Below are 19,063 nucleotides of genomic sequence, written 5' to 3' on the forward strand. Positions count from 1 at the left end.
CCTGAATTGCAGTCAGGACTGAATTGCAGTTTTTACCACTAGTAACAGCTGGGAAACCCAACAATAAGTAGAGTGAATGCTAAAGAATACAGGAGTTTCAAGTATAAAGACCAACTAGTATCCCTAGGACTGAGACAGAAGACTCTCAGGCCTGAGATCCAGACTTTCTCAGAGAGGGCATGCCAGTGACTCACTAGATGACAGAAATATCTCTGTACTGCCATGCCAGGGGACATTTCTGAAAATTCCTCTTCTAAAACTTGCTAAAAAGCCATCTTTGAAGGTCCTGAGAAAGATGGTTCACAGAGAGGTATCTCATTGGAGACATTCAACTATAAACTTGCCCAAGGTTCCTTTTATTTCATTTTCCTTCTCTGATTACCATGGCGACTTCCAAAACCACGTTGAATGAAAGTGGAGAGAATGGACACTTTGTCTTATCCCTGATCTAAGAGGTAGGAGATGCTTTCAGTTTTTCCACAATTGAGAATGGTGTTTCCTGTGGACTTGTTATATGGCCTTTACTACACTGAAGTATGTTTCCTCTATGCCCACTTTCCATAAAGTGTTTTTTTTATTATTATTATCATAAATGGATGCTGAATTTTGTCAAAAGCATTTTCTGCATCTCCTGAGATAATCGTTATGGTTTTTATTCTTCAGTTTGTTAATGTGGCTTATCACATTGGTTGATTTATGTATGTTGAAGAGTTCTTGCATTTCTGGGATAAACCCCACTTGATCAGGGTATATGATGAAGAGCAGCTGCTGGCGGAAGCTGCTGGCCGCTGGGTGGGCTTGGCCCGCATGCACCACAGGAGCCGGGCCCCGAGCGGTGCCTGCTGTAGGGACCAGGTGCTGGGTACATCCGTGCAAAATGAGATCCTGATAAGTGAGCCCACCAGCGCCAAGAAGCAACTCTTCCTCTTGCAGTGCCTTCCCAGTGCCCTCTACTAACAGAACTGGGCATTGTGCCAGGCAGCGAAGAGGGAACATTCACAGAAGTCATCTCTATCATCATAGAGTAGACAATGAAGGGTAGATGAAGAGCTGAGAGGCAGTAAATTGATAGCTGGCATCAGAGTCTCGCTTTGAGTTGACAGTCAACTTTCAGGAATTCTTCTCAATGAGTAATTGATTGACTGTGAGCCAAGCATTGTTTTAGGCACTTTGGGTAATAAGAAAATAAATGACGCAGATTCACCGAGGTTCATAGTTGAGTAGGGAGAAAGATACTTGCACAACCAAGTATATTAATGTATGTCCATTTCCATTTATTCCACAAACATTTCAGAAGTGTTAATTATGAATATGCCATTATGTTGCATGATGGGAGCTGTTGTAAGAAAGCACAGTCAGAGAATAAAATAAACAAGTGAACAGATATAACGAAAGTACTGCTTAAGATTTACATGTGATTCAGTCCCAGCACCTAGAGTTTGTGTCACCAAGGTCCCCTATGACTCTGAGTTCCCAGTTCCAATGAATTTGATACATTAATGGATCAGCTTGCTCCCTGGTCTATACAAATGAATCCAGGCATGATTCAGTTTCCCAAAAGTTATCATGTAAAGCTTCTTTATATGACAGACTTTTACAGGATATTGAAGATGAAGGACACGACTGAAGAGACAGCATGCAAACACAAAGATGAAGGAACAATTTATTTGAGATAAGCCACACAATGTAAATTGTGTAAATACACAATATTTGTCTGATATTCTTACTAAAAATCATTCTTTTGACCACATCCCCACCCGGATTTTTTCAGTGACTTGCCCTGTCCCGTGTAGTCCCAGCCTTATACCATTTTCTGATTCACCTCTTCTTTTTTGCCTATCTTTCTTTCTCTCCACCCATCTAAAATTAGCCCCAGAGAATCTCACACTTTCTAGATATTTAGGCTGGGCCAACTGAGCTATCTCCAGCCCCAATTCACCCATTTGCCTCTAAAATTTGAATATTGATACAAATAAGTGGCTATCAGAAAAGAAAAAAGGTCATTCATGAAATAGAAGTCACCTGTTGACCTGTCACAGGATGTGCATCTTGATAAACAGATTCAGACAAAGTTTATCAAGCAGAATATTTGTTATAGAAGCCCTTGTGACCAACATCTGTAGAAATAGAGGAAGGGAAGCAGGATCAGGCAGAGGGAGCTATACAGCTGAGATATGGTCTTGATAAACTCTACTCAGCACACAGGAAACTCTAGGTACACAATATCCTCTTAGAACTGCTCCACGTTGGAACAAAATATCTGGACCATTATTCTTCCATCTCAATCAGACATTAAATTAGGCTTCCCTGGGAAAAGCATTCCTTTGAGAAAGATGGGCCTGCTAAGGCAAGACCTATAGTTTTGGACCCCTGGAGAAGGAAATGGCAACCCACTCCAGTATTCTTGCCTAGAGAATCCCATGGACAGAGGAGCCTGGCAGGCTACAGTCCATGGGGTCACAAGAGTTAGGCACAACTAAACCACCACCACCATAGTTTCGGACACTGAAAGCCATGTACTTACAGTAAGTCCAGGAGCTAAGGCAGTAAGTCCTTCTTTGAAGGAAGATCTGTATGATGCATCAGCATTTCCCAAAGTACATTCATATCCACTGGGTGGTGGAGGGGTAACTCCTCCTGGATTCCTGAGGGAGAACTTAAAAGAGGGATGTTAGTGAGAAAACCTACAATTCTTGCCTAGGTAATTAGTCTTGGGGCCACAAATTATACTCATCTCCATCCTCCTTTCTCCAATCTGCATCCCATTTTCCTTCAGCTACCATCTCTGTTGGAGAAGGGAAAAGCTACCCACTCCAGTATTCTGTTCTAGAGAATTCCATGACTCTATAGTCCTCTTATCTGCTGTCCCTGGATGCAAGATATCTGAAGCTCCTGGGCACAAACCATAGCTCAACATAAAACTCTTGTTTTGTCTGCTTGTGGTAATGTTCCCACTTTACAAATTAGAATCCACACCATGGCAGAGTCTACAGTTGCAGGAAAAGGAAGCTTAAATCCTCCAAGTGGATCATTGGGAGTGATGGTTAAAGTGCCATGCCTGCTTCTAACCACTGGTTCCTAGATCCACGTGTTCATTTTACTGAGGAACATAAAAGTTTGTGATTCTAGGTGTGTACCTGGAAACCTTGAAAATATATTTAAAAGGCCTTCAACGTCTCTTTGTCTCACTTGGGGTACAATCCAGGGTCATTAAAATGTTCTCAATTTAGCTCATTGTTATCTCTCTGACCTCACCTCCTTCCAATTACTCATTTACTAGTTCTCCTATAAGAAGGTATAATTTGGAGTATAAATGCAAAGTAAAAGTAGAATCAACTGGACAGGAATATGGGGCAAAGATTGGGATGGAAGAGAAGGAGCTACATCGCTCCAGCCTTATCCTCTCGAGCCTGTATTAAACTTCTTGTTGAAGACTCAAGATAAAACTGTGAAACTAAGACTAATGTTGAGTTTTCAGTAGCTTTTGCCTGACTTTGACTTAGAATTATAGCTTGTTAGAGCCTGAAGAAACTTGTAGAAGGACAAAGTGATTTATGGAAGAATAGTGTCTATTTTTTATTAAGGTGCCTTTCCACTAAAACCAAGGACAGCTGTTTAACTTGGTTGATACTGAAAAATTTAAGAAGTTCCATGTGTAACAGATTTTAGTCAAACAAAAGAAGCCAGATGTCACAGTATGAGTGATATCATGGCTTCTTTTATCCCTTATATTGCTACCAAATCAACGTGATACATTTATACAGGCATCCATTTGATCAATGTATTGTTTAAAACCTACGATGTTAGCCTCTAAAACGCATACAGTACTATCAACACAAGTAGATATGACAAAATACAAACCATTGAAAACCTCAGGGTCCAGAAGTAGCCACATTAATTAGTGGCCACACAATGGGATTAGTGCTAATGTGAGTAGTAGGAGGGTGACATACCCAGGGCTACAGGGAAACAGTGACAACCAAAAGATGAGTTAAAAAAGGCATGGCATAAATGATGAGTTAAGAGCTTGACCCTGATGGATAAGTTGTTACTCTGCGTGACTGGAATAAAACAGATTCTCTTTTTGGCAGAGGAGTGTGTATGTGTATATATAACTGAAACATGATACAGTATGCTATGTTGAGTAAATGGAAAATAATGACCATAATAGCAGCAAGCTATTTTATAATGTTTTATATCCATATGATATTTGATACACATCATATTCCTATAAAGGAGACACTACTGTTACATTTATTTTGCAGATGAAGTGGATTAGTCTAGATCCTCTAAGAAGCAAAAAATATCAAGACAGAATTCAATATGTAAGAAGTTCATTACAGGAAAAATGGAAAAGGATCAGTGACGGTAGGGGGAGCTGTGCAGACCACAGTGCAGGTCTAGCCTTTGTGAAGAAGAAAAAGAAGGAGTGAAAGAGTTTAAAACTGTAGTGAATCTGAGGATGTTCCACAAAGCCAATGGGATGTTTTCAGGCCAGAAAGCACTTTCAGAGGGATGCTGTGTACCCCAGGAATGTGTTTGCTTCAGTAGCCCTTCTGTTTTCGGTCACTTCTCAGTGGAGCCTGTGTGAAGCGTGGCCTCAGTGTGAATGTGCTCCTGTATTTCAGAGCGCAACACCCGGGACCATCAGTCCATCTGAGGCCCCATGCAACTGGAGATTTGAAAGGCACACACTCACAGTCACCACAGAAAGAAATCGATGAACACAGATAATTCCACTGAGGCCACAGAGATAAAAAGTGGCAGAGTCTATCTCAGACAGTTTGGTTCCAAACTCATGCAACAGTACAGTACACCCAAAGTAGGAAAAAGTCATATCAGATTTCTGTTTGAAAATGGTCACTTCAATAAAATCAGAAAAAAAGTTTTGAAGATCTAATAAAAAGAGGTAGCAGTAAAGAGCAGGGGGATTTCAAAAATACTGAGTCAGTAGAATCAACTGGACTTGATGACTGACAGTATATGAAGAAGGAGAAGGAAGTGTAGAAAATGTCATAAATGTTTTTAGTGTTAGGAGATTGAGACTATCTGCTGAAACTGAGAACAGTGCTGTGGCAAAAGAGTGAATTCTTGCATTCAATTTACAGAGTTTGAGAAGTTACTATGTATCTAAGAATTTGTTAGGCACAGTGGGACCCTCTAAGGGAATATAAATTTGGTTTTTGTCTGATAGACTTTTATTCTTTACCATTATTTTATATAACTTTACAGATAATACTGGAATGTAGATATGTTTATAGAAGTAAGCACTTTATTGGTGTTGAGATGTATACTTAGTAACACTGGCTGTCTCTTCCAAGGTCATATAGCTCATGACACACAGGACCCACTGTAATAGATCATTGTAAATTACACTATAAAGTGTACTTTCCAGTGCTCTGTCCTCTGCTCAAACTTTTTCCTTTGAATGTAAGAGGATAGAAAGTTGAAGATATGAGTAGATACATTGAATTTTCAAACAGCAGACTCAGAGGGTTGTTTCATCCTATGAGAATTACAACTTACATTGCATAATTTGTTTGCATTTATGAGCTCTTGAACACATTTCAAAAGTGGATCTTCACAATAAACCTCTGACAGTCTGAGAATGTGCCCATTCTAGAAACTATTTTTATTAAGTCACTAAGTCATGGATGAGTCTTTGTGACATCATGGACTGCAGCAAGCCAGGCTTCCCTGTCCTTCACTATCTCCTGGAATTTGCTCATGTCCATCGAGTCAGTATTGCCAATTCATCCTTTCCTTGTGTCTCAGACAGTAAAGAATCTGCCTGGAATGCAGGAGACCCAGATTTGATCCCTGGGTCAGGAAGATCCCCTGGAGAAGGGAATGACTACCCACTCCCTTGCCTGGATACCCACGGCATTCTTACCTGGAGAATTTCATGGACAGAGAAGTCTGGCAAGATACAGTCCATGGGGCTGCAAAGCATTGGACACAACTGAGCAACTGACACTTGCACTTTCATTTTAAATATATGGACATAAAAATTCAGTGATGAGAGTGATTTACCCAAAGTCACAGGATCCTGGATGAGAAGCCAAGATACAATGCCAAGTCCTCTGGCTCCATGTTTAGTGGGTGAGTTATGGAAGATTCATGAGTTCAGAAGTTGAAAAATCATAGTTGTGCCCAAGGAGGACTTATTTGGTGCCAGAAGGTAGGGACGACTAGAAAGCAGGAAAGGTAAAAGACACAAGTAGGTGAGTTGGGTGAAAGCTGATATTTCCTCATAATACACTTACAAACTGAAAATATAATGTCACTGCCATCCTTACCTGGGCAGCATGAAATCAAAGGACAAACCTGTCTCAGCCTGCCATATTAAGCCTGACAGGTGAGCCACATTGGCTTGACAGAACTGCAGTTCACAAGGCAGTTGTATGACTTTTTTAAGCCTATTTTCATACTGACTTGATGAATGATGAGGTCTTAGATTCAGCCACGGACATCAAAGCTCAACTTGATGGATCGAAGGGTAGGGAAAAAAAAGAAACACAATCTCAAGGCAGTTATCAAAGGACAGTATTGATTTTTTCCCCCAAGAAATATACATCTTCATACATTTATATCTACTTAAAGCATGGTAAAAGAGGAAGGAAGAAGGTGAAGACAGTGAAAAGAGAGGTAAGAAGGAGCAAACCCACAGTAGTTGAGGTTGATTGGATTCCACTCAGGGGGAACAGACTCTCTTATATTAGAGCTCACCTTAATTGGAATGTTTGGGGACAAATCAAAATGTGCCAGAGTGAAATACAGAGGTCAATAAAATACCTTGCATCAGAGCTGCAGAGGAATTCTTGAGTGTAAGAGAAGGAAGGTGGAGAGAGAAATGAAGGGGAAACTCTGAAGCCAGGGGAAGGAAAGAAAGCAAGAAAACAAGAAAGAAAGGAGAGAGGGAGGGAGGGAAGGAAGGAAGGGATAAAGAAGTGAGAAATACCGGGGCAGGTGTGAATGAACGAGCTTTTATCCTTGACATTCAGTTGTGGGTTCTGCCTTCCTCTTGCACTGCTGCTCATGTCTGCCGTTGAACTCAAATCTCCTGTAAAATTCTCCTCCACACGAATGCCTTCTGTAAATGGTACTTTGGGAAAATCTAAGCAAAGAAGCAGTGTTCCATGACTGAGGCTAACTCGGACAAAGAAAGAAAACAGCCACGGGAAATAATACACATGTATGCTGTTGATCAGAGGGTACACAGATTCAGTTAAGCAAGATAAATAAGACCTAGAGGTCTGTAAACACAGGGCCTATAGTTAACAGTGCTTCATTGTACACATACAATTTTGCTGAGAGTGTAACTCTAATGGTGTGCTTTTATCCTATGCATTTGAATCAGTTCTAATGAGGTGGAAGAAACTGGAGCCTATTATATAGAGTGATGTAAGTCAGAAAGAAAAATACCAATACAGTATATTAACACATATATATGGAATTTAGAAAGATAGTAATGACCCTATATGAGAGACAGAGAAGAGACACAGATATAAAGAACAGACTGTTGGACTCTGTGGGAGAAGGCTAGGGTGGGATGATTTGAGAGACTAGCATTGAAACATGTATATTATCATATGTGAAACAGGTCACCAGTCCAGGTTCAATGCATGAGACAGGGCGCTTGGGGCTGGTGCTCTGGGATGACCCTGGGGGATGGGGCGGGGAGGGAGGTGGGAGGGGGGTTCAGGATGGGGGACACATGTACACCCATGGCTGATTCATGTCAACGTATGGCAAAAACCACTACAATATTGTAAAGTAATTAGCCTACAATTAAAATAAATAAATTAATTAACACAAAAAATATTAAATGAAGAAGATGGGAGAAAATATTTGAAGGTATTGGATATGTTTATGGCACAGAGTGTGGTGATGATTTCAGGGGTGTATATCTGTCTTCAAATACATCAGATTATGTACATTAAATAAGTACAGCTTTCTCTATGCCAAAAGTAATTTCTAGGAGATTAAAAAGAATAGGGTACCAGTTGAGGGAGTTTCAGCAGGTGGTGCTAGTGGTAAAGAACCCACCTGTCAATGCAGGAGGCTTAAGAGATGCAGGTTCAATCTCTGGATCGGGATGATCCCCTGGAGGAGGACATGGCAACCCACTTCAATATTCTCGCCTGGAGAATCTCATGGACAGAGGAGTTTGGCAGGTTACAGTCCATGGGATCGCAAAGAGCTGGACACGACTGAGGCAACAACACACACACCAGTTAAGAGATGACGATGAGCGATGAGCAAAAGACTCTGGGACTTGCCAGAATCCTGGGAATTGTATTAGACTTTCAGGGAAAAAAAAGAATGACATCTGAGCAAGCCTGTTTTCTCTTAATAAATGATGGCGAGCTAACTGATATCTGCTTGACTTGATCTTTGGTAATAAATTATTCTGTTTCTGTGGCATCTTCCTAACAGACTTTGTGGTAAGTCGGTAATGGTTATTTAAACAAAAATATCCACTTGTTTCATTAAAACTTCCTATAAACAGACTATTGCTACTTACTGGGATTCCCAGGTAATTCAGTGGTAAAGAATTCACTTGCAAGGCAGGACACATAGGTGTGGTCCCTGGGTCAGGAAGATCCTCTGAAGGAGGAAATGTCTACCTACTCCAGTATTCTTGCTGGGATAATCTCATGGACAGAAAAGCCTAGTGGGCTATAGTCCATGGGGTTGCAAAGAATTGGACATAACTGAGCATGCATGCATTGCCACCGACTACATTTGTGACCCTGGACAACTACTCAACCTTATTAAGCCTCCTTTTTTTCTCATTTGTAAAAGAGACACAATAATATAATATTAATGCAAAAACTGGAGTTATAATAATTAATTAGTATTATACAGTCCAAGGGGTCCCAAAGAGTCAGAAACAACTTAGTGACTAAACAACAACCACCTATAACACTACCATGGAGCTGTGCTGGTCTCAGGCTATCAGTAATCAATGCTGGGCCTGGACCAGCCCCTGTGGTTCTTATCATGACTGTAAGACATCCTTCAGCAATAACCATTAGGATGTTTTGGGAAAATAAGGGTTTATTGCTTATAGAACCTTGAAATTACATAGCACACCTGAGTCTACACAGATCACATGGAGAGACAGAGAGTGCGCGCACACATATGGGCCTAGGATTCTGCTTCTATTGAGGTCGAGGGTGAGGATGTAGAGTTTTGGAGGCTTACTCTATTGGTGAACTTAAAACATAAGAGCTGGAGTTTAAAGATGAAGGAAAGAAAAATTGGAGCCCAAATGATCAGCTCTTGAAGCCAACAAGACCTCTGAAGCAAAGAAACTGCAGACGCAAAGAGTGGCTGGTGGTGTGCTTATTCTAGATGGCTCTCTTTGAAGAATCCGACTTGACAATTAAAACTTAAGTCAGGCACTTGCTTTACAAAAAGAAAAGTCAGCTGTCAGCACTTAAAATGTGGGCGCATAGGCCAGGCATTGGCCTAGAGAAGTACAATAAGTCCCTTACATATGAACCTTCAAGTTGTAAACTTACAAAGATGTGAACATGTGTTCTATCAATGTTAGGCGTGAGTGAGATTGCAGCTCACCCTCTGTCTCCTATTGCTGACCCTTCAGCTCTACCACCTCCCACCTCCAGTCAGTAACTCTTCTTGCCTGTTCACTTGATACCAGGCCCTGTATGCCAGCTCTTGTACTGTACTATTGTATTTTTCAAGGTACTGTACTGTAAGATTAAAAAGCTTTTGTTTATTTTTGTACTTGTTTGTTTTATACACATTATTTGTGTAAAAAAATTATATATATATAAACCACCCATTACAGTACAGGACTCAATAGCTAACTATGTTATTTGGGTGCCTAGGCTAACTTTGTTGAACTTACAAACTAGGCTCTTGAAACAAATCTCATTCATATGTAGCAGACTTAATCTATACATATATATCCTTAGAGTCACAGGATGGCAGCGTAGTAAAGGTCATAAAGAATATTTAAAGCAAACATTCATCTTATATATAAGGCAACTGAGGTCCAGAAATAAAAAATAGTTTATCAAGTCACATAGATAAGACAAGGCTAAGAGCAGAACCCACTTCTCCTGTTGCATGAGCCAGTGCTCATTCTCAAAACTCATGATGCTTTCTGTTTCTTTTCTCACAAACTCAGTGAGTTGAACTAAGGCGTCTAACATTACTTAGAGGAATTGCCAAACCAAAGCTATTTTTGTGGAATCAAAAGCCAATTAAAAGTTGTTCTTTTAAAACTAGGTGATGTGTGATCTTCTATAAACTTGACAGTATCTTTGTTTCTCAAGTCTTAGATCTAAAATCATGTAAGAAAAACAAGAACAGGATGGTCAAAGGAAGTAAGGCATTAGTTCTTGATATGTGACTCAATTTGAGATTTAAAGCAATTCAAGGCCTAGGAAATTCCAAATTTCTTTTATCAGATATGTACAGAGAAATGGAATTTGCCTCTGTTTGGAAGGCTTATGATTTCTCCTGAGGCAAGCTGAAATATAGATTGAGGACTTGCAAAAGCTGGAGAAAGAGAGACTCAGGAATTTTCTCTGCTCAACTCTTCATTCTACTCAGATCTGGCTTTTCAGTTACTGAGGAAGAAAAAACAAAAGGTGCAAACTATCTAACTATTGTATAGTAAATGATTCATTAAATTCAATCAGTTAACCAAACTTCTGTGAAAATTCCAGGAAACACAGTTCTTATCATTTAGTTATTTGTGTAATTATCAACATTCTTTTAATACTTTTGATACTTTTTGATGCTTTCGAACTGTGGTGTTGGAGAAGACTCTTGAGAGTAACTTGGACTACAAGGACATACAACCAGTCCATCATAAAGGAAATCAGTCCTGAATATTCATCGGAAGGACTGATGCTGAAGCTGAATCTCCAATACTTTGGCCTCCTGATGCAAAGAACTGATTTATTGGAAAAGACCCTCCTACTGGGAAAGATTGAAGGTGGGAGGAGAAGGGAATGACAGAGGATGAGATGGTTGGATGACATCACTAACGTGATGGACGTGAGTTTGACCAAGCTCTGGGAGTTGGTGATGGACAGGGAAGCCTGGCGTGCTGCGGTCCATGGAGTCGCACAGAGTTGGACACGACTGAGTGACTGAACTGAGGTATATGTATAGCTGATTGGGGCTTCCCAATTGGCACTGGTGTTAAAGAATCTGCCTGTCATTGTGGGACACATGACATGTGGGTTCGATTGCTGGTCAGAAAGCTTCCCTGGAGGAGGACTTGGAAATCCACTCCAGTGTTCTTGCCTGGAGAATCCACGGACAGAGGAGCCTGGCGGGCTATAGTTCATAGGTGGCAAAGATTCGAACATGACTGAAGCTACTTAGCAGACACACACACATAAATATTCTACTGTGTGATTATGACTTGCCATGTAAAGCTTGTTTCTTATTACAAACCCCCATCTCCAGACAGAGAGGCCTGGCATGCTGCCGTCCATGGGGTCACAAAGAGTTGGACATGACTGAGTGACTGAACTGAACTGAACTGATCTTCTTTCAAATAGAAAATATAAATTCTATGAATTAATATAGGTTGCAGGTATTTGTCATGGATCTTTAATGTGGAAAGGCAAATCCTTTAAAGGTGTCCATCTTGTTTTAGAACAGGTTTTCTATTCCGTTCTCTGTATCACACTTATTTGCTCATCTAAGATCACCCAGTGAGGTTAAGAGAGTGACTAGCATCTCCTTATGTGATGTGTCTTCCATTTTGACACTTATGTGTCTTCTATTTTGTTGCTGTTACTGTTGTTCAGTCACTAAATCCTGTCTGACTCTTTGCGATCCCGTGGACTGAAGCGAACCAGGCTCTCTGTCCTTCACTAGCTCCCCAAGTTTGCATAAATTCACGTCCATTGAGTCAATGATGCTTTCTAACCATCTCTTTCTCTGCTTCCCCCTTTTCCTCTTGCCCTTAGTTTTCCCCCAGCAACAGGGTCTTTTCCAATGAGTCAGCTCTTCACATCAGGTGGCCAAAGTATTGGAGCTTCAGCTTCAGCATCAGTCCTTCCAATGAATGTTCAGAGTTGATTTCCTTTAGGATTGACCAGTTTCATCTTTTTGCAGTCTAAGTGACTCTCAAGAGTCCTCCAGCACCGCACTTCAAAAGCATCTACTCTTTAGTGTTCAGTTTTCCTTATGGCCCAACTCTTATCTGTGCATGACTACTGGGAAAAAAACAAAGCTTTGACTATACAGACCTTTGTCAGACAGACTGATGTCTCTGGTTTTAATATGCTGTCTAGGTTTGTCATAACTTTCTTTCCAAGAAGCAAGCATCTTTTAATTTCACAGCTCCAGTCACTGTCTGGAATAATTTTGGAGACCAGAAAAAGAAAAATTGTCCCTGCTTCCACTTTTTCCCCTTCTATTCACCTTGAAGTGATGGGATCAGATGCCTTGGTCTTACTTTTTTTTTTCATGTTGACATCCTCCCTTAAAAATGTGAACTTGAGATTTCCCAGGCTATCCAAATGTCTTAGCATCACATAGCAGTCTTGGGAACCACTTTTACCAACCTCGCATTATGCTCTCCAACATCTCTCCCCCCAATCATCACCTGTTTGCTTCAGCTTTACTCGAAAACTTAAATTTCCCCTCAAACATATCATTAAATGATGTGTCTTTGTGCCTTTGCCGATGCTAGACACTATCTGAGATCTCTTCCTTCCATTTCTACACTTATTCATCTAAATAAAGGACTTTCTGTCCGGTGAACTCTTCTTTGATATTTAAAAGCAGTTCTAATAGCTTCTTCCTTTTGCACTATCCTGTTATTTTGTGAGTTTGCCCATTTCTGCATTTATAGGATTCTGCATGGTCCCCTCCGCCTACCTCCCTCCCCTGCTCACACTCATATGGTGTCCTCACTGAGGTCAAGGTTCCTGTCCTTTTGGTCTCTGTCCCTCTATTGTATTATATGTTGTTGGGGCAGATCAGACATTTGTAAAAAGGCAAGAGTTAGAATGATTCTGGGTTTTACGTTGGAGGAGATTGTAGTGGGGGAAAGATAGCATCATAAAACCCCAAAGGAATATTAAGAGAGAAACCTGGAAGAAGAAAGAGGATCAAAAGAGAAATGATGTAATGATAGGAATGAGCCCAACTCCCCAAATGAACAGTGTCAAAGAAGATAATAGAGACAGTGGACACCAGGGAGATGGCAATGACCTGGAGAAAATGGTGCTGCAAGAGTTCCAGTAGGTGCATTCTTGAAGGGCAAGTGTTTTGAGCCCCAGCAGAGAGGCTAATAAAAAGTTCCTTAATATTAGGTCTATCCAGCTGCAGCTTACTTCCCTGGTAATGCCTCATAATCCACCAGCTATGAAGGTAGGGGAAAAAAATGAGGAAAGATGATGAAGGAGTGTGGGAGAAGAGAAGGCAGGACAAACAAAGACAGAAGAAAGTACAAGAAAAGAGAGAAGGGAGAGAAAGAGGAAATGAAAAAACAAGAAAAGATGAGGAGAAGAAAACCTCGTTAATATATAAATCTGACTCTGATGAAGTTTTCTTTGCTAGAACCATTTTCATTTTTATTTAATTGAGGCATCCACATATTTCAATATTCAAAAGAAATGGCCACATGGAGGTAAAACCAAAAAAAAAATTGTCCCAAAGTATTTAAATATGTATTTCTAGTTATTCTGCCCTTTCACTGTTGTGAGATCAAACCCCTCTTCTTCTCCCTTCACTGTTAGTAGACAGCACTTTCTTCTACTTTACAAAAAAAAAATTAAAAAACCAGAAAACTGAAAATATTTGACATTTCCACTATTAACTCATAACTTCCCTTAAGAAATATTTCTGCCAACATTAGCGGAAAGAGTTTCAGTGGAGCAATCAACGTGAAGGAGCCAGTGCTGAACTGCCTTTAAGAGTGTTTCTAGAAAAATATTTCCACCCAAAATATTTTAGGATGAATCAACAAATGAGCAATGAAGACACAGAATATAGGAAAAAAGGAGGGAAAAAAAAAGTAATATTATCTCTCTCTTCTGCGTTGTAGGCAGAAAGTGGGTTTGTGGGCTTGCTTCAGTCCTCATCCTGCTTAACCTCTTTGGTAGAACTAGACAGCAGTGGTGTCTTCCATCTCCACTCCGTTTTTTCCTCATTTTGGTCTTAACTCTCTAGCTTTATTTGCCCAATCATTAAATGTTGGAGTTTCTTGGGGATCATGCAAAGACGCTTCTAGTCTTTCAACACTTATCCCCTAGACAATTGTGCTTCTTTTCTGAGTGGTCCTCTCGTCAGATATCCAGATCACCCAAATGACCACTGGACATCTTTCCTTGGATTTCTACAGATGCTCAAAATCTCTGAGTCTCCTTGCTGTCCTTTGGGATACAGTCTAACTCTAGCTTGCATAACTGGGGCTCAGCCCTTCCCTTCCTTCTCATCTAGTGCTATTCACACTTTTGGTCCAGACCCCGTTTTCATTCCAGTTCTCCAAAGGTGCCTCAAGTTTTCTTGTGCATGTTCCATTGTCTGGAGCCTCTTCTCATCCCATCAGTGAGCTTCTTGGCTTCTGTTCATGCGTCAGTTCCTAAGAGAAACTTTCTTTGACTCCCTGGGGGGAGGTAAGCTTCCCTGTCTTACATTCCTTAGCATATTTCTGCATCACACACTTAACATGTTTCTGACTATGTTTCAGACTCTATATTCTTTATGCAAACTATAACTTCCACAAAAGTGATGCTCATGGGTGACTTACTGCGAAGTCCCTAGTCCCTTGTGTTGGTAGACACTAGAATCCCCACACTCACGTTGCTCTGAGGCAGAACCTCCATCAGTAACACTCTGGCCTCTCTCTTGCCCATTCGCTTTTCTATTCCCATGCATATTTTGTAGGGAACAGGGATGAGACCCGGCTAACTGAGACATTTGGGAGAATAATTGGGAGAAATACCACTCTCCTGCTTTGGGAATTTGGAACGGACTAAATGCAGCATCTTCCAACAGCTTCAATGGGCTATACTTGTCTTCATCTCATCTTCTTTAATCTACTTCTCAACTAATTTCAAGCTCAGGCAGAGAATAGGAATTTTATTTATTTAGCACCCCAAAACAGCAAAATAATCCAGTCTTGGCCCATGGTAGCTATGTACTTGAATAAACTTATAAAAGAATTTGCTAATGAATTAAGTTTGAGGTTGTGAAATATTGGGAGAATCAAAGAGGACTTTAGAATAAAAGAATAAAAACAAGTATGATCTAGAGGAAGTAGAGAAGGCAGAACTTAACTAGAACTAGAAAAGAAGGTAAATTATGAAATTATGCTAGAATATTTATTGCAGATTATTTTATTAATTTTCAAAGCAGCCCTCAGTAGAAAATAGACAAAAGGAGACATAATTAAAATACTAGTCAACATGAATTTCTTTTTAAAAGGTGGAGAAAGGATCTATTTTTTCAAAATAGAATATCAAGGGGCAGAGCTCTAGATAAAAATCAGATATCATAGAGTTTCAATGACTTAAAGGCCATGTAGTACATTTTTCTTATTGAAAGATGAGAAAAGAGATTCTCAAGGCACAACACAAGCTGAAGCAAATCTGAGACTATGGTCAGGTCCTTTGACACTCAGCTCAAAGCCTTTTTGTTCCCTTACACTGACTTTGTTAAAATGTGAGGAAACGAAAGTTCAAAAAGAAGGATATACTGGGAGACTGGGAAAACCAGAAGAATGATGTAAAATGTATCATGGGATGAGAGAGCTGAATTAAGGAAATGAAAGAGCTCATTTCTAATTCATAGATGTTTTATTTTATTCAGCGTTTAGTGTCTGTGATTTAATGGTGGTTTGACACATAGAACGGGAAAGTAGAAAATAATGAAAATACGATGCTGGAAAGATCATCCATCAATCTGAAATATAGAGTCCTGGCAGGTCTACACTCAGGATCAAAAGTCTTTGTTTGGAACAGTCCAGTATGCTCAACCAAATACCAATATTTCATAGTCCTTTCATCTAAATTACAAAAAGAAATGTCATCTGCCCATAACATGCACCCTATTGTGGTCTGCCTTCCAAAGGAAAAATAGAGCAGCCAAAAGTCAAAGGAATCAGCATGTTATTTGGGGGAAATGTGGCTCTTTTTTCATTTTCCAAAAGAAGCAGCAGAGTGAGAGCTAAGTAAAAATGAGGTTTATTTGAAAGTCAAACTGACTTCATCAATCACATCCTTTAGTACATCTATTTGTTCATGTTGTCAGATAACAATATGGAGCCATTAAAATAGCACAGGACTTGTATTTTTTCTGGGTTTAGTTTGACTGTGCTGCATGAACAGTGTATTAAAGGCTTATAATGCACCACACGTGATCTTGGACTTTGTGTTCATATGGTTCTTGTTATCAAATAGAATGTGATGTTTGGGGGAAGGCAAAGAACCTGAATACAGGTGCACTAAATACTGTCATTGAGAGCTTTTTCAAATAAGCACAGAGTCAGGCAAGCTTCCCAGATAGCTCAAGCAGGTAAAGAATCTGCCTGGCAATGTTGGAGACACAGGAGATGCAGGTTTGATCCCTGGGTCAGGAAGATTGCCTCAAGTAGGAAATGGCAACCCACTCTAGTAGTCTTGCCTGGGAAATACCATGGACAGAGGAACCTGGTGAGCTATAGTTCATGAAGGATAGGAGACAGAGTTGAACAAGACTTTCAGCGACTGAGCACCCACAGAAAGAGCCAGGAAGAGAACGTTGGTTAATAAGGATTGTTAAAATTTTTTATGAGCTGTTGTTATCTGCCAGATATTTCTCTTAAGATTTTCACATAGATTTCCTCATTTAATCTTTATTACAATCTCTTGAAGATTGCTTTTCAGGAGTGGAAATTCTGGGGCAGGGATGGGGTGGATAACTTGACCCAATTTCCAGAGCTATGGAGATACTTACTGCATCCCGAGAACTTCATAAACATGACTGACTTTGAATTTACTCAGCACCCTGTAATGACTTGTATGGGAAAAGAATCTAAAAATGAGTGGATATATTTTATATATGCGTATAGCTGAGTCACTTCAGTGTACAGCAGAGAGTAACAAAACATTGTAAATCAGACTCCAACATAAATAAGTAAGTATGACTTTGTTTACACAGAAGTTATACAAAATAAATGATGCTTTATCTTACCTAAAATAGAGCTGTATTACATGTGTCTTAGCTATATAACTTCTGAGGGCTTGTGTAAGCTATAAAATTAGAAATTTCTGGGGAGTAATGTATGCACTTTTCCCTAAACCACCCACGTGCAGCAAAGCGAAATTTCATGATGGAGGTGATATCGAACTTAGCTCCTGCATTTTGAAAAGGCAATTGATAAAGAGAGGAGGGAAGATAATGGGAAGGCAGAAACATCTGAGGAGTAGAAGGGAGGCTGCTGTGGCTCCTGACAGGTCAGAGATGAGCTTGACAAAGCAAGCAGGAACCGATTGGCAAAGGTCTTGAATGTAAGGCTAAGGAGCAGGAACAATTGCAGAGTTCTGAAGGCTCTAATTTGTCCTGAATTGATGACCGGCTAGTTCTAAATTGAACCCAGGCTTCCCATTGTTCCGAATAGACCTACTCTTGGCAATGCTTCAATCCAAGTACCTCTTAGAAGTTCATTAAAAAAAATCTCGAAAGCTTTTTTCAAACACCAAAAGGCCTCAGCACTCCATTTAAATGTAAATACTTCTGAGAGTTTAAATTCTAGGATTTAAGAGTGAATGGGGGAAAGGGCTTGGAAATAGATGCTGTTTTGAAAAAAAAAGAAAAGGAAAAGTGATGAACAGTGTGGGACCTGGGGAAGACTGGAAGGCATTCGCTGCTGCAGGTCTTTGCAAATCATCTGAGCATCACTGCAGTTCTCTCTAATGCTGATCATAAGTCAGGGAATTCAGAAGCTGACATCAGAGGGAAGAGTGCTGGACATCAAATACAAGAGAATAAAACCCACAGAGTGAAAGCTCAGCTGGGTTTGGGCAGCATTATGCTTCCAGGTGGCTGTGTGTATTAGAAATCTGTCAGGTCTGGATCTGTGATGAAGGGGTGACTGAACCGACTCTGGTCTACAGAGAAGCCCTGGTCCAGATGGTGCTCATGCCTACGTGGGGATGATCCTAATCTTTCTTCTGCTTCTGAGTAACATTCGTGTCAGTGCATCCTTCAGCAGGAAGTCAGTCTAATAGAATATTATCTTGGAGACAAAGGAGATAATGGCTGATGAGTTGCCTTTTTCTTTTTTTTAATATTGCCACTTTGAAATCAGAGTGCAGAGAAACTAAAAAGGCAAGGCTAAAATGTAAACTTGCTATTGTTTATAATGAGGGAATATACACAATGAATATTTCTAATGCTTACTCTTTCATCTCTAACACAAATTATGAGACATTTAACTTTTATTTGATTAGATTCTACAGTGTTTATAGAACATACAAGCAATACACAATTTTCTGCTCTTTATATAATGTTTTGGAGGAGGAAATAGCAACCTATTCCAATATTCTTGTCTAGAAAATGCCATGGATAGAGGAGCTTGGCAGGCTACAGTCCATGGAGTCTCAAAAGAATCGGACATGACTGAGTGACTAAACAGCAAACAAAAATATAAGGTTTATGTTATGTTAAACACCCACATTGTTTATATTATTTTAAAAGCTATAAAATATAGCTTTTGATCATAAAATATATAATTATTAACTACTTTTGGAGGATAAGAAGTGAGCAATAAATAACAATTTGTTTATAAACATAGCATGAAGAAATAATAGTTGTTAATATATTCATCCAAATTTTTTTAGTCTTATAACATAAACATATTAATTTACACACAAAATTATTCACAAAACTGAAATCATGCCATAAGTAAATTGTGTTGAAAGATGTATATTGTTTGTATATTTCTCTAAAACAATGTAGGGTTTTATAATATACTATACTATTATTTTGTACAGAAGAACCGTACAAAAAAGATCTTAGTGACCCTGATAACCACTATGGTGTGGTCACTCACCCAGAGCCAGACGTCCTGGAT

At 39.7% G+C, this 19,063-nt stretch overlaps 1 long non-coding RNA gene across 1 annotated transcript; it reads right to left on the reverse strand.

Annotated features, from left to right (window-relative positions):
* Positions 1 to 1,193: 1,193 nt before the first annotated feature.
* On the reverse strand, positions 1,194 to 5,607 carry LOC110144681 (uncharacterized). Its single transcript, XR_002315943.2, has 3 exons — positions 5,527 to 5,607; positions 2,525 to 2,656; positions 1,194 to 1,336 (listed from the first exon to the last, which is right to left on the reverse strand). It is a non-coding gene; the product is annotated as an uncharacterized lncRNA (long non-coding RNA).
* Positions 5,608 to 19,063: the final 13,456 nt, after the last annotated feature.

Source organism: Odocoileus virginianus, chromosome 29 (genome assembly GCF_023699985.2).
Source record: "Odocoileus virginianus isolate 20LAN1187 ecotype Illinois chromosome 29, Ovbor_1.2, whole genome shotgun sequence".
Lineage (NCBI taxonomy): Eukaryota > Metazoa > Chordata > Mammalia > Artiodactyla > Cervidae > Odocoileus > Odocoileus virginianus.